Source organism: Dasypus novemcinctus, chromosome 1 (genome assembly GCF_030445035.2).
Source record: "Dasypus novemcinctus isolate mDasNov1 chromosome 1, mDasNov1.1.hap2, whole genome shotgun sequence".
Taxonomy (NCBI): domain Eukaryota; kingdom Metazoa; phylum Chordata; class Mammalia; order Cingulata; family Dasypodidae; genus Dasypus; species Dasypus novemcinctus.
The window spans coordinates 160,009,347-160,025,700 of record NC_080673.1 but is presented as its reverse complement, the minus strand read 5'-3'; the positions used below and the strand labels follow the sequence as shown (position 1 = coordinate 160,025,700).

At 35.7% G+C, this 16,354-nt stretch overlaps 1 non-coding gene across 1 annotated transcript; it reads left to right on the top strand.

Annotated features, from left to right (window-relative positions):
• The first annotated feature begins 14,703 nt into the window (after positions 1-14,703).
• LOC111764157 (U1 spliceosomal RNA) lies at positions 14,704-14,874 on the top strand. Its single transcript, XR_002796844.2, has one exon. It is a non-coding gene; the product is annotated as a U1 spliceosomal RNA (small nuclear RNA).
• The last annotated feature ends 1,480 nt before the right edge of the window (positions 14,875-16,354 follow it).

Below are 16,354 nucleotides of genomic sequence, written 5' to 3'. Positions count from 1 at the left end.
GGCAATCCGCCTAACTGTTTGCATGCCCCGACCTAAGACAGGCACAGTTACCCCGGACTCAGGGTGCTTCATAAAATATAATAAAGAAGGGGGACCTGTGGGGAGCCGCCCGGAGCTATGTGCATTTGTGGTCTCCAGCAACTTGGCGGTTTTCATAAGTACGCCTACTCCACCCATGTGCTTCCACCTTCTTCTTCCCCTTTCCCCAGTTTCCTGGGCAAAAAGTGTCATGCCTGCGCAACAAGATGTTGAAGCCATGACCAGCATTGAAGACTCACAACCTATATATATAGCAAGTGGGGTAACAGCATTTTATTGCCTTATATGGAAGAGCTGCTTCATCAGCCTATCACCCCCTGCTAAATACCCTCCCCTTAGTATATATTCTGATGCTCTACCCTCAATAAATGGAGACTTGATCAGAATCCTGTCTTGTCTCCGTTTCTCTCACCTCTTGTCCCCCAATTCCCACTCCCTCTTTCAGGTGCTGGTTTGTTTGACCTGCGGGCCGGGTCACCTGAAGAGGTGGGAACATTACCTAACTCATTCTGTGATGCCAACCCCACCCTAATATCAAAACCACATGAAGATGCTACAAGAAAAGAAAAATACAGACCAATATCTCTAATTAACTTAAATGCAAAATTCCTCAACAAAATACTTGCTATTTGTATGTAAAAACACATCAATCGAATTATACACCCATGTTCAAGTGAATTTCATCTCAGGTATGCAAGGATGGTTCAACATAAGAAAATTAATCAGTGTAATACACATGTACAGATCCAAGGGAAAAATCACATGATCATCTCTATTGATGCAGAAAAGGCATTTAACAAAATACAACAAACTTTTTAAAATAAAAACACTTCAAAGGATAGAATTAGAAGAAAATGTCCTCAATGTAACAAGGGGTATATATGAAAAACCCACAGCTAACATCATACTCAATGGTGAAAGTTAAAGTTTTTTCCCCTAAGATATGTAAAAGGGCAAGGATGCCAACTGCCACCACTCTTGTTTAAGTCTTTATTAGAAGTACTTGCTCAAACACTTGGTTAAGGAAAAGAGATAAAAGGCATCCTAACTGGAAAAGAAGTAAAACTTTCACTATGTGCAGATGACATGATTCTAAATGTAGGAAATCCCCAGCAACTTACAACAAATCTTTAAGAACTGTTAAATGAGTTCAGCAAAGTGACAGGATATAAAATCAAAATGCAAAAATCACTGACATTTCTGCACACTAACAATGACCAATCTTAGGAGGAAATCAAGAAAAAATTCTATTTACAAATAGCAACTAAAAGAATCAAATATTTAGGAATAACCTTAAATAAGGATGTAAAGAACTTGTAAAGGAAATCAAAGAATATGCAAATGAATGGAAGAATATTCCATGTTCATTGCTTGGAAGACAAAATATCATTGATGGCTTTCCTTCCCAAGTCATTTTACAGATTCCATGCTATCCCAATAAACTTCCAACAGCATTTTTTACTGACCTGGAAAAAACAATTATCAAATTTATTTGGAGAAGTAAGGGGTCTCAAATAGCAAAAAAAAAAAAAAATGTGTTTTAAAGTATAACTGAAATTGGAGGAATCATGCTGCCTAACTTTAAATTATACTTGAAAGTTTCAGTGGTCAAAACATCCTGGTATTGGCACCCAGGCATACTGACCAATGTAATTGAATTAAGAGTTCATATATAGACCCTAGCATATTTGGACAACTGATATATAACAAGGCCACCAAGCACACTCGACTGGAACATATAGCCTCTCCAACAAATGGAGCTTGGAGAACTGGATATCCATAACCAAAATAATGAGAGAATCACCATCTCACTCTAATAAAAAAAATTAACTCAAAGTTTATCAAAGACCTAAATATAAGGGCCTAGACCATAATGCTCCTATAAAATAATGTAGGGAAGTATCTTTTAGATATTGTAGTAGGGAATGGTTTCATAAACTTTATACCCAAAGCATGAGAATGAAAGAAAATAGATAAATGGACCTGCCTTAAAATAAACAAACAAGCAAAAAAATCCTTTGCAATTCAATAGAGTCTGTCAAGAAACTGAAAAGGCAACCACTTACTGGAAGAAAATATTTGGGAACCACTTAATTGATGAGGGTATAATATCCAGTAAATAGAAAGAAATACTATATCTCAAAAATAAAAAGACAACCCATTTTAAAATATGGGCAAAAGGTATGAATAGACACTTCCAAAGAGGAAATACAAATGGCTAAAAAGCACATGAAAAAAAAATGGTCAACATTACTAGTTATTAGGGAAATGCAGATGAAAAATACACCTATTAGACTGGCTGTTTTTTTTTTTTTTTAAAGCAGAATACTACAAGTGTTGGGGAGCATGTGGAAGAATAGGAAACTCATCCACTTCTGGTGGGAATATGGAATGGTGCAGTCACTGTGGAGGATGGTTTGGCAGATCCTCTGTAAGCTAAGTATAGAATTGCCATTCCCAGCAATCCCACTATTAGGCATATTCCCAGAAAAACTGAAATCAAGGACATGAACAGATGTATGACTAACAAGGTTCATCATGGCATTTTTCACAATTGACAAGAGTTGGAAATAACCCAAGTGTCCATCAGTGGATGAATGGATAAACAAGATGTGGTATGTATATATGATGGAATATTACTCAGGTGTAAGAGAATGAAACATTGACATATGTGACTACATGGATGAATCTTGAAGACCTTATGTTGAGTGAAGTAAGCCAGTCACTAAAGGACAAATATTTCATGATCACACTGATATGAACTAAGGACTTTGAGCAGTTCACAGAGGTAGTGTATGGAAGATAGGTTACCAGGGAATAGAAAGCAAGTATAGAGTGGTGAGCTGATGCTCAATCTGGGTTGTATCTGTTATAAGGTAGATGGGAGAGATTTGTCAGGTGGATGGTGGTGATGGTGGTGCAGTGATATGAAAGGGGTCAATGATGCTCGAGTGTGTAAGTGGTGTTGAGTGTGGATTGGGGTATCCTCCAGTGGGGGAGGATGGAGGAACGCTGGGGAGGAAGAGGACTGTGTTTGGGAGTAAAATTGTAAGTGTGTTTTTTGACAACTATGACAGGAGCAAGTCATTGATACAGGGTGTTGGAGGAGGGATGTGTGTGAGGAAGGGTGTACTGGGGCATGTGTGAATGGAATATGAATGTATTGATGTGGCCATTGGATATTAAGTTCCTATCCTGGGGAGTCCTACTACATTTTCTAAGAGTGGCAAGAATCTAGAGTACATAAGACTTACCTAATTAAAGAAAACAGACAAATACACTAAACCCTTGATATTAATGTTTGTACTTGAAACTTAGCCTAATAATGTCTTTTGCATAATAGTTACCTCCTTAAAACCTCTTTATTAGTCAAATGTGGTCTCTCTCTAACCCAAACGCAGCAAATTAAACTCACCACATTTCCCCTGGCATGGGACAAGACTCCCAGGGCTGAGCCACCCAGGCACCAAGGGATTATTACTAAGCTCCAATCAGTGATGCATTTGGAAAAATACCTCGACCAAAAGGGGGAAAATTAAATACAAAAGAGTTTCTTATGACTAAGAGATTTCAAAGTGAGTGAAATGTCACATTTCAGAGGTTATGCTTATGCTCATCTCAGGAGGATCTCACTAACTGCCACAGTAAACAAATCCTCAAACAGGGGTGCTCCCAAGAGCTCTAAGAACATCTGGGCACTATAGGGAAGGTACACAACCCCATGAAATCAGCACGCCATTGGTGGGCCTTACCTTGGAATATATGATAACCTACTTCTCCAATATAATAGAGTTAGACTCATTTATAATTTCTCTACACAAGATTTTTCTAACCCTTTTATTTGAACCTATATTTAGCACTATACCCATTAAATATATGTCCCAGAAACTTAAATCTTTGCTTTGTTTATATGCTGGCTGAGCCCTGAATCTCAGCAGAATTGAAGCCAACATCTACTCTCCAGTTCATTTGACTTGCCCATGACAACTAACAAAATGATGGAGACAGACAATATCCATCCCACAGAGCAAAGAGTATCTACAGCTGCAAGCAAAACAGTTATTCCCATCAGCTCCATAATGTCTCAGCCCCTTCTCAACCCAGAGCAAGGCAGGTATCACCATCCCCAAATCCTCAAGATTGAAGAATGAACGAACATAAATGGGAAATGCAAGCATGGACCAAAGTAGACTTATTATTGCAGTAATTAAAGAACTCGTAACATTGTTATAAAGACATAGGTTTCCATAAGTTCTGAGGGGAGAGGAAAAGAAGAATAAGTAGAACATAGGGAATATTTATGGCATTGGAAATGTTCTGCATGATGTTGCAATAATGTATACAGGCCATTATACGTTTTATAAAAACCTATAAAATTGTACAGTGAAAGTGTAAACCACAATGTAAGCTATTGACCATGGTTAGTATAAATGCTTCAATATTTGCTCATTAATTTTAACAAATGTACCACACTCATGTAAGATGTTTTTAATAGAGGACAATGGGATGGGGTAGGGGACAAGCTATATGGGAATCCCCTATATTTTCAATGTAGCTTTTCTGTACCTAAAACTTCTTTAAAAATAAGGTTAAAAATGAAAAAGAATAAGTTTATAATGCAAGATACTTTTTACTCAAATGTTTATCATTGTGCTTAGAATGCTTTGAAAAAATAAAACAAATATCCTCAAAAACACTACATTTTACAAAATAAAGTTTTTCTGTAAAAAGTGGCCAAAATAAAAACAATAACTATAAAGAAAGGAAAAGGGTTTGGGAGAAAGTGTATCTCTAAAATTTTATTTAAGTTTATAAAAGGTCTGGTAAAAATTTCAAAGTGTTACATATTTAAACTCAATAGCAAATAAATAGCTTTGTGTATGTGATTACTATATATTTACGTATGCTTGAAATATTATAAAATATTTTTAAAAATATTTTCTGCAGTCAAACTACAGAAAAAAAATAACCTCAATATCTTATAGTCTATTTATTGGTCAGAAAGGAAGGGCTTGTTAGCAAGTAGTTCCTTAGATGCCCAGGTTGATTTAGGATCTATTTTGATGCACACTGCTATTATGACAATGACAGGAGGAAGAGAACATGGAATACCATGAGCTGGCCTTATAAGCCTTTACCCCAAAGTGACCCATTGTGGCATTGGCTCACATTTTATAGGCCAAAGCATGTCATATATCTGTGCTTGATTTGAGTAGGGTGAAAATGCATAATCCTTGCCACAATTTTGTACAGTCATACAATTTATTACAGAAGCCATAGATTATTTTTAATTTTTAAAAAATGTTAAAAATAAAGTAGGGATTCACCCAGGACAACAAAAAAGGAGGTGATGATGAACAACCCCCATGCCAAGGATTCAAGTCTACAATGCAAAGCAAGAGAGTCCCATCCATTAGCCATATGGGACTGAAGTCCCCTCTCAATTAGAGGTAGAGTGGGTATCACCTTCTTAGAATCCTCAGGATTTGGGCAATGAACTATAGACTGCAGTGGACTTACTGGTATTCTGTTATAGACTTACTGTGATTCTAGCAATGGAAGAACTTATATCATTGATGTGGAGGCAGTGGCCACTGAAGGCTCTGAGGTCAGGGAGAGGAAAAACAGGTATAATATGGGGGCATTTTCTGGACTTGGGAATTGTCCTGAAAGACGTTTCACCAACAAAAACAGGCCATTATATATCTTGGCATGACCCACAGAATTGGGTGGGAGAGAGTGTAATCTACAGTGTAAACTATAATCTGTGCTTGGTGGCAATGCTTCAAAATGTTTTCATCAATTGCAATGAATGTGCCACACTAATGAAGGATGTTGTTGAAAGGGGTAAATGTAGGTGGTATGGGGGGCGGTGCATATGGGAACGCCCTATATTTTTATGCAACATTTATGTAATCTAAATATCTTTTTAAAAAATTTTAAAAATTTTTTACAAGTAAGAAATTAATCTGAAACTAAGTATTTCTGACTTGTAAATGCCAGGCTTTTTTGAGCAAAAATAGCAAGAATTTAGAAAACTGATATAGGGATATTTATATAGCAATATGATGTGACATCAGTAAAGTCTTGTAGGTACAGAGAGTAGAAGTTTGTGTATGGACTCAATAAAAAGTGATTGATCAGAAATTACTTGCCCACAGTCTTTTATCCACAATTCCAAAATCAGAAGAGCTCTGAAAACTGCTTGATATAAATATTCATATATTTCATTGCATAAATAGTAATGTACTAGTTTAAAGATTGCCTTTAAACACCTCTCAAATATTGAATTCTAAAACATTTTTTCTTCTAAAAGTTTTGGGTGAAGGTAGAATAAACATGCACATATTGGGTTAAGGACATGTTTGCGGTGGAGCTGGAAGCAAAATATGAAAATGTGGTAACCAATGCCTCTCACCCACAGTTTTATCTCAAGGTTAGTCATGTCTATCATCAAAGCCCCACACTTGGATGTGTCATGATGATGGGAATGAGTGTTGCTGGGGGGGGAGTGGTGGGGTGGGGGTGGTGGGGTTGAATGGGTCCTCATATTTTTTTTTAATGTAATATTTTTACAGAATCAATAATAATAAAAATAAAAATAAAATAAAAAGCCCCACACTTGGAATGGCACAGAAGCAGACAAAATGTCTGATAGCTAAGGGCACCTCCATGTTTTCCTATAGTTTATAGTATGGAATAGATTAAGGACAGAATGTTTCCTAGTGAAAGGAAGAAACTGAGAGTGGTGGTGAGGGTTATATCTGCAAAGGCCAACACAGGCCAAAGGTATAGTCCAAAGAGCAGAGACCCTTCTACCTAACATGGTAAAAATGAAGACAATGAAGAAGGTGATGAAGCTTTTATTGATACTTAGAAGGCAATTTGAATAAAAAAACTTGGAAAGTGTAAGCCATGGAAAGGTGAGAAACCACCTTAATATGCAATTTGGACCTGAAATAGTCATTTTACCTAAAATAATTAAAGATAACTTATGCAACAATTTTAGTTTAGTTTTAGTTTTGTTTTTCTTTGAGGCCTTGGATCCCACTGATGCGCATATTCCTCTCCTGCAGTTGCAGTGGTAGGAATCCTGCAGTGAGTCTCCAGCATAACAGATCTCAACAGGCTGTGAGGAAAAAGGAGCAATTGTTTTGAAAATGGGGATCAATCAAGGATAACGATTTCATCTAGGATGACTTGAGGATATTTAAGGCACACTCCATAAGTTTCCCAAAGGAGACATCTTCCCAGAAACAGGTATTCATTAGCAAATCCTGTAAAATGTTAGTAAGGAATGTGAAACGTGACTTTGCTTGATCTATAACTAGACTCTAGGGCAGTATTCTTGGTATGTTTATTCAAGTAGAGAAAATGGTATTAGTTTCCTATTGTTGCTATAATGAGTTACCACAAACTTAGTGGCTTAAAATAATAAAAATCTATTTCTGTACAGCTCTGAAGGACAGAAGTCCAAAATTAGTCTCACTAAGCTAAAGCAAGGTGCAGGCATGACTGGTTCCTTCTGGATTTCTGAGGTGAAAATCGGTTTCCTTGCCCTTTTCAGCTTCTAGAGACTGCCTGTACTGTTTGGCTCATGGTCCCTTCCTTGCATCACTTCCGGCTCCTATTTCTGTCATTGCATTTCCTGTTACTCACTCTGGTCTCTGGCCTCTCTCTTAAAAGGACCTTTGTGATTACAGCAGTTTCACCTGGATAATTCAGGATACTCTCCCATTTCAAGATCCTTAACTTAATTACATCACAGGTTCTTTAAAATACAATGTGGCCATCTTTGTGAGAGTATTATTCAGTCTAAGACACAAAACAATGCTGAGATATCATATAGCACATTTTTTAAAGGATCACATTACAATGCATTTTAACTTTTTGTCACATAGATTTGGCTTTAAATATGAGTTTTCTCATTTGCCTGTGTGGCTATGGGAAATGCAATTGATGTATCTGGGTATATTAATTCTAGTGAAACAGAATTAATGGGATCTATATAAGTAAATATTATGCCTACATATTCTGTATATATGTGCTATATATATGTACATCATGTGAATATTATGTATGTGTTTATCTATGTAAGACATTCCTGTGCATATGAACCAATTTGTAAATAAGGTCTTTTGAATATGCAATAAGTCAAGGTATGGCCTAATGGAACTAGTGTGGCTCTAAATCCATATTATTAGAAACCTAATAAAGAGAGGAAGTTTAGATGCAGTCAGTCAGTAGAATCTAGAAACCGGTAGAAGCCAAAAATAAGAGAAAGCCCACAAAAGGAGACCATGAGACAGAGGCTTAGGTGCAAACCAAGGATCCCCAAAGACTATGGCAAGCTTGCACCAGAACACTATTGACTTCAGGGAGAAAGCATAGCCTGTTGAGATATTCATATTAAACGTGTAGCTTTCAAAATGTGAGACACTAAATGTTTGTTGTTTAAGTCAACAAGTATGGTGTTTGTCATAGAGCTCTGGCAAATTAAGACACCATGTTTCTAGTTAGTCAGAGCAATTAATTAGATATAATTTTAGAGATTTTACATTTATATATATGGACGTACAAGATACTGCTGTATTCGGAAGTGAAAGAACCAATAATGGACCATATATAATGTGATTTCTATATCAATCCTCAAACTCCTTTTCTAATTGTATCTGATAATGGATGCCTTTAGGTTTCCCTACTATTTTTAATATTGAATATAGGAAGTATATAAATACATTTAAACTCACTTTCAAATCAAAATCTTAATTGTAATTGTTAAAGAACTTGATATATGACTATCAAACTTATGTGACAGAACAAAGTACCAAGAATGACAAGAAGGAAAATAAGGTAGAAGATAACAGAGAGCCAAAAACAGATTCTGGCATTGCAGATCACTAGAGAAAGGAGGGAATAGTTATGAAAAAGTTAAGAGTACTGCCCTGCGCAGGAGAGCAGACTGCCCAGGAACGGTGCCACCCACATGGAGAGCTGAGGCAGCAAGATGACGCAACAAAAAAGAAACACAGAAAAGAGACAATATAAGACGCAGTGAACCAGAGGGCTAAGGTGGAGCAAGAGAATAATCACCTCTGTCCCATTCCAGAAGATCCCAGGATGGGTTCCTGGAGCCACCTAATGAGAATACAACAGATACAAAAGAACACACAGCGAATGGACACAGAGAGCAGACAACGGGGGTAGGGGAGAGAAATAAGAAAAAAAAAATGCAGAAATAATAAAAACTAAGGCCATTATTAAGCAATGTTTCCAGGAGTCAGAGGTTATTATCAGGGAGAAGTAGAGAGTTTTCTTCAATGATATGAGCAATTTGGCTAAAATTTCATGAGTATTATTTCTGAGCTATCCATAACCAACTAGCTGCACCTAGCTCTTGAAATTCACTTTCTCAGTAACACTAGCCGTGTTTCAATGTTGGTGCTGTTAATGTAATAGACATGTTGGTATTGTTAATGTAACAGAGCTGATTATAGAACACTGACATTATTGCAGAAAGTTATATTGGACAACATCTGTATTATGTTGTTGATTAAAAGTATTTTCTCCATCAAATATTACATGAAATTTTAAAATTTAGTATCCTTTAGCTTAGTGATCCATACATTTGAACCTCCCATATGGAAATACTCTGAAATGCAGATAAATATTTGCACACAAACATGATAATTGTAGCATTATTTAATTTCAAAAAAAATTAAAGATTGAGATATCTAGCCAAGGGGCAAATTTAAGGCAATTATATTACTTTATAAAAACATCATCATTTGCAGGAATCAATAATCTTTTTAATGATTTCAGAAAACTTCTGAAATAAATACTAAGTTAAAAACCATTATATAGAAATAAATTTGTGGTGTATTCCCAAGTATGGAAAACAGAATAAAAACACGTTGGAAGAAACAGCAGTATTTTAGTTACCTGGCTGCTAAAACAAATAACACACAATGGGTTGCTTTAAAATGGGAATCTGTTGGCTCATGGTTTTGAGGTTAGGGGAAGTCCAAAAGCAAGGCATTATCAAGGGTATGGTTTTTCCCAGAGGACTGTGGCATTTCGGGTCGCTACCAGTGATCCTTGATCCTTGGCTGTATGATCACACAGCAATGCCTACAGCAGCCTCTGGGTTCCACTGACTTCTGGCTTCCTCCCATGGCTTTCTCTCTCTCTCTCTGAATTTCATTCTGCTTATAAAGGACTCCAGTTAATAGGATTAAGACCCATCCTGATTCTGTTGGGCCACACCTTAATTGAAGTATTCTTATCAAAATGTTCTATTTACAATGGGTACATAACCACAGGGATGGATGAAGACTAAGAATATATTTTTCTGTGGTACATAGCTCCAAGCCTCTACAAACAGCAAAAAATAATATTGTTAATAACCATGAAATCATAAGTCTTTATGATGTTTTGCTATTCTAGCCTCCATTCCAATTACTTTATATAAATTGAATCTGATAGCCCTCACAAGAGCCAATTTTTTTTTTTTAATTTTTTTATTTTTTATTGACTTTGTAATAATATTACATTAAAAATATATATGTGAGGTCCCATTCAACCCCACCCCCCCCACCCCCCCTCTCCCCCCCCCCAACAACACTCGTTCCCATCATCATGACACATCCATTGGATTTACAAGAGCCAATTTTTATTTCCTTTTTACAGATAAAGAATATGAAGTACAAGTAAGTTATATAAATTATGTATCTTGCCTAAGGTCACACCTAACAAGTGTTGGAGTTAGGATGCAAATCCAAACATACTGGCTCTTAATTTCAAAAGATTAAAACTGATCCTAAGATTTTGGGTGATTTTATTTTCACTTTTCCTTTTAGGCACATATGTGTGTTTGTGTCTTTGTGTTTGGGTAGATTATGCAATCTCCAAAGTAATTTAATTAGAGAAAGATAGTAAGATTACAGAACAGTTCAACTGTAGTGAACTGAAGTGAGGCAATGAAATAAAGAGGGAAGATGGCACAGTATTGTGGAGCTTGAGGAAACAAGATATAACTTCAAGACAGTTAAAAGCAGGAAGAGCAGTTCAGGAGAAAGATAAACAATGAGAGACTAGTCTTGGTCCGTCAGGGAAACACTATGGACTGATTAACAATCCAATACAAGTTTTAAAGATGCAAACTTATTTAAGTTCTGAAATCAGTGACTGCAATAAGTGTCCTATACTACATATATGTGGAATTTATGCTACATCTTCCTAATTACATCTACTCACAGTAGAATAATTGTAAGAAGAAATGACAGCATGAGTTATTTTTAAATGAAATAAAAATTTTTGGAATAAAGTAGCCATGATTCAGATCCTCAAATGATTTCTCTTATCACCTCATACAACTAATCAAGTAATAATTCAAAATTATTTAAGTGGAATTTTGAACTAATTATGTTCTTATTAAAGAAGAATACTTCATTTATGTTAGAAAACTTGGAAAATTCAAGTTAAAAACCTAAACCAGAAAATTAAAATAATTTATAATATATAATCCACAAAAACTTTTTTTGCATTTCTGTCTTTTTTCTTTTATGGGTGCATATATATATTTAAATGCTGTTTTTTTCCTTCTAGTTCAAGAACCTTTATTTAATGCTTTATTATACATCTACTGTTAGTCATTCTAGATTTTTTTCTTTTAATTTTTATGTAATATCCTATACTATAGAAAAGTGCAAAATTCATAAATGTCAGCACAATGAAATTTCATAAACTGCATGCCATGTAACCACAACCCCGAACATAAGAACCCTTCAACACACAAGTAGCCATCATTGTGATATTACCCATGTTCCAATCGTAGATAATCCCAGCATGATATTTGCCATACCTAAATGGGATTTATTGCTTACAAGGTAAAGCGTTTCTGTTTTGGGTGATGACAAAGTATTGCTAGTAGTAGAAGATGGTGATCATAGAATAACACTGTAAAAGTAATTAATAACTGAACTTTACACTTAAAGATAGTTAAAATGGCAATGAAAAGTATGTACTTTTTGTAACATGCTTTTTGTTGGATTAATTATTATCATTGCATGTGACATTAGTTTATTCATTCTAATCTCTGTACAGAATGATATTCTATGAATTTACCAAAAATTATTTATCCATTTTCCTGGTGATGGTTATTTTGCTATCATCCAAATCTTCTCTTTTTACCATTACAAATAGTACTGCTATGAACTTTATGTACATGAATTTGGAGACCGTATTATATATTTTTATTGAATGTAATCCTAGCAGTAGAGTCCAAATTCATAGGCCATACATATGGTTAGCTTCAGTCGATGCAGATAGGTGTGTCAAAAGGGGTAATACTTGTTTAAATTCCCATCAGCAGTGGATGATAGTGGCAATCACTCCACATTTTGCTAACACTTAGTATTGCATTATGTTTTGATTTATATTTTCTTGTATCCAATATTTTTGAGTGCCTTTTCATGTTTATTGGTTGTTCGTATATCCTCATTAAGTGTCTGATAAGAGAATGCCTGAATAAGATTTTTGCTTCTGCTCTTTCAAATAGGATATTCTGTACCGTTATGAATAATTGGTAGCTAATTTTTATGTGTATGCTGGATATCTGTACTTCTTCTTCTTCTTAATGGCTTGCCTTTTGTGTCTTCATAAATAGAAAATTTTAGTCTAAATATGGTATAATTTAAATATTTTTAAAAGAAATCCTTGTCTTCTTAATATTTTCTTTTCTTCCTATTCACATTTAGGTACAAAGTTCATTTAGAAGTAATTTCTCCTTGTACAGCAAGTCCTGGTGAAAATGTATATACACAGCTTTAGTTTATTAAAAAAGACCTTGTATTACTTTCATTGTTGAAAGACATTTTCACTGGATATACAGTTCCATTTTGGCAATTATGATCTTTCAGCAATTTAATAATGCATTTGATTTTCTTTTGTGGCATTTCCAGTTTCTGGTGAAAAATCAATGTTTACTCTAATTTTTGCCCCAGAATATTACCTGCCTCTTTATTATCTGTCTACACTTAAGATTCCTACTTTGCCCTTGGTCTTCAGTAATTTGGTGAGGATATACAGTTGATCCTTTTTATTTGCAGACTACACATTTGTGAAATAGCTTCTCATTAAAATTTATTTGCAATCCCCAAATTGTTATTTGTGGTGATTTTGCAGTGATTTGCAGACATAATAAGCAAAGCAACAAAAACAATTTGAGTCACCCAATGCACACATTCCTAGTTAAGGTCAAAGCAACTCTGCTTTCTTATTTTAGCTCTCATACTGTAAACAAGTATACTTTTTGAGATATATTTAGTGCCATATTTTTCTATTTTTGTATGCATTTTATTGATGATATTGCTGATTAAAATAATCCCTAAGTATAGTGTTGAAGTACTCTCTATTGTTTCTTATTACTAGAAAGTTGTGTTCTGTGGAGAAAATGTGTTAGATAAACTTTGTTCAGGCATGAATTACAATACTGTTGGTTGTGCAGTCAATGATACTGTATAAAAATACACATTAAATAAAATTCCATTAAACAGAAACACACATAATACAAGGTTATGTATTCATTGGTTTACAAAAATGCATGACCAGTCTCCTTGTATTTCCTTTAGCAGCAGTGGTTCAGTATTTGCTATTTCAGTGTTTGTAGTGAATTATTTAACACAAATATCAAAAATATACTTTACCCAGATGTGGGTTTCTTCCTATTAAGCTGCATAGAGTTTGTTGGGCTTTCTAAATCTGTGGTATGGAGTTATTTTTAAGTTTTGAAATTTCTCTGGTATTATTATATAATAACTTCAAATATAGCTCTTACTTTAACTCGAACTCTTCTTCTGGAACTCCAATTACATTTTGAATGTGCCCAAATTATTTTGCATGCTTTAGCGTTTTTTCTCATTTCCTTTCCATGTCTAGCCTTCATTTTATATATTTTCCTTTAACATTACTTCCAATTCCCATTTTTTCTCTATTTTGCAGTGAGTAACTTCCTAAGAGACACAGAGATGCACTCTCCAGATTTTCCTTGAAATGACTTGTGGCCCCATGTGTTAGCAGGCAGCACTCCATCATCCAACTCAGAGTTTAACTTAGCTGAAAAGAGCCGTCCTGCCCAAGGGAACACCCTTCCTGGGACAGCCTATATTCAATGACTGCGGGGAAAGGAGGGTTAATGGCCCGGCCATTTTGGCCTAATGTAGAACAACTCTGATGGGTCATATATGCTCAAGAGCTCCCTGTGGATTTGAACATGATTGCTGGGACTGAAAGGCAAATTACTTTCTTACATTTCATAACAAATACTTCCTCCCTCTACATTCCATATATGTAATTATATCCCTAATAAATACCCTGCACACCAGATATCATTTCTACATATCATTCTTTAGAAACCAATTGGTGAGAGATGATACTGGAAGTGTCTAGAGAAAGCAGATAATTAGATAAAGTTTTAGAGTTGCATCATTCACAGTCAAGCTGCTAATGAGAGTTATATCCATGATAGTAGATAGAGCAGAGGCAGGCCCTTCAAAGATGGCAGTCTAGTCGTTAAACTTCCAATGCTGGAGAACTGTAATGGTATAATGGCAGAAGGGAATACACTGGCGATGTAATTATTTGAGTATTTAAAAAGTAAAGGGGATACTTACCCGGAAAGGGAGATATCGTGTTCATAAAGGTGGTTTTCTCAGGATGAGGCTTATCCATTGCACTTCAGATGTGTTCAGATGTAACCCTTGCAATTTCCCCAAATGTGGGAAATTCGACTGCATAATTTTTGGTGATGGAGGACTGCATTCATGCTTTCTCCTAGGAAAAAAAAAAAAGAGAAAAATGATTTAAAAAGTAAAGGGGAAAGAGTAGTTATATAATATGGTGGTTCGAAGGTGAATATGTACCAGAAAATCAGGTTCTTAAACTTTACTCCATTCCTGTGGATGTGAGCCCTTTGTAAATAGGAACTTTGATGAGGTTACTTCAGTTAATGTGTGCCCCACCTCAATCAGGTTGGATCTTAATCCTCTCAATGGAAACTTTTATAGGCAGAATGAAATTCAGACATAGGGAGAGAAAGTTACAGGAATCAAAAGCTGAACATCAATAAAATCCAGAAAAGAATGGAGAGACAAGGAAATGTTGCCATTTCCCTGTGTCATGTGACAAGCGAGGGTCAAGAATCGCCGGCAGTCAGCCCTAGAAAGCCATCGTCTTTGGAGAGAAAGCATTGACTTATGATGCCTTGCTTTGGACTTTTTTTTTTTTTTAATACTTCTTTTATTTTTGTAAAACAATAGTTAGATTACATAAAAGTTACATAAAAAAATATAGGAGATTCCCTTATGCCTCAATCCCTAGCCCTCCCACATTTTCACACATTAACAACTTCCTTCATTAGTGTGGTACATTTGTTACAATTGATGAACACATTTGGAGCATTGCCACTAAACATGAATTGTAGTTTATACTCTCTCCAGCACAATTTTATATGTTATAACAAAATATATAATGGCCTGTATCTGTCATTGCAATGCCATTCATGCTTTTCCCTCTGCCTGACCTCAGAACCTTCAGTGATCACTGCCTCCACACCAATAGTATAAGTTCTTCCATTGCTAGAATCACAGTAAGTCTATAGTAGAATACCAGTAAGTCTACTCTAGTCCTTTGTTCATTTCCCAATCCTGAGGATTCTGGAATGGTGATGTTCACTCCACATCTAATTGAACGGGCCTTAGATCCCATGGGACAGATGAATGGGACTACCTTGCTTGCAGTTGCAGACTCCCTCTGTTCCTTAGGATTGTTGTTGTTCATTATTATCTCCTTATTAGTTGTCCTGGGTGAGTCCAATGAACTGGAGAATAGGTGTTGCAACTCTGTTCAGATTCAGAGCACAGCTGGCACATGGACAGCCCAAAGACTTAAGTCACTTAGACATACACCTATCAACTCTAGTACTAACTACAGGTGCAAATAAAAGAGGCAGAGAAGCTATATGTAAGGAAACCACAACAGAGTCCAACTCTGTCACACTGGAGAGCATAAATCCCAAAGTAGGGCTCACCATCAGGACACTAGACTCCTGAGCTGTTTGCCCTGCCTATAGCATCTGGATGTCTCTAGAGCCTTTAGGAGCCCCACTTTTTGATAATATTTACTTTGGCAGTCAATGAGATCTTGCTGAGATATGCATAAATATAAACTCTGTAATGACCTCCTGACTCACTTTGAAATTTCTTAGCCATATAAGATCATGTATCTTTATATTTTCCCCCTTTTGGTCAAGGTCTTT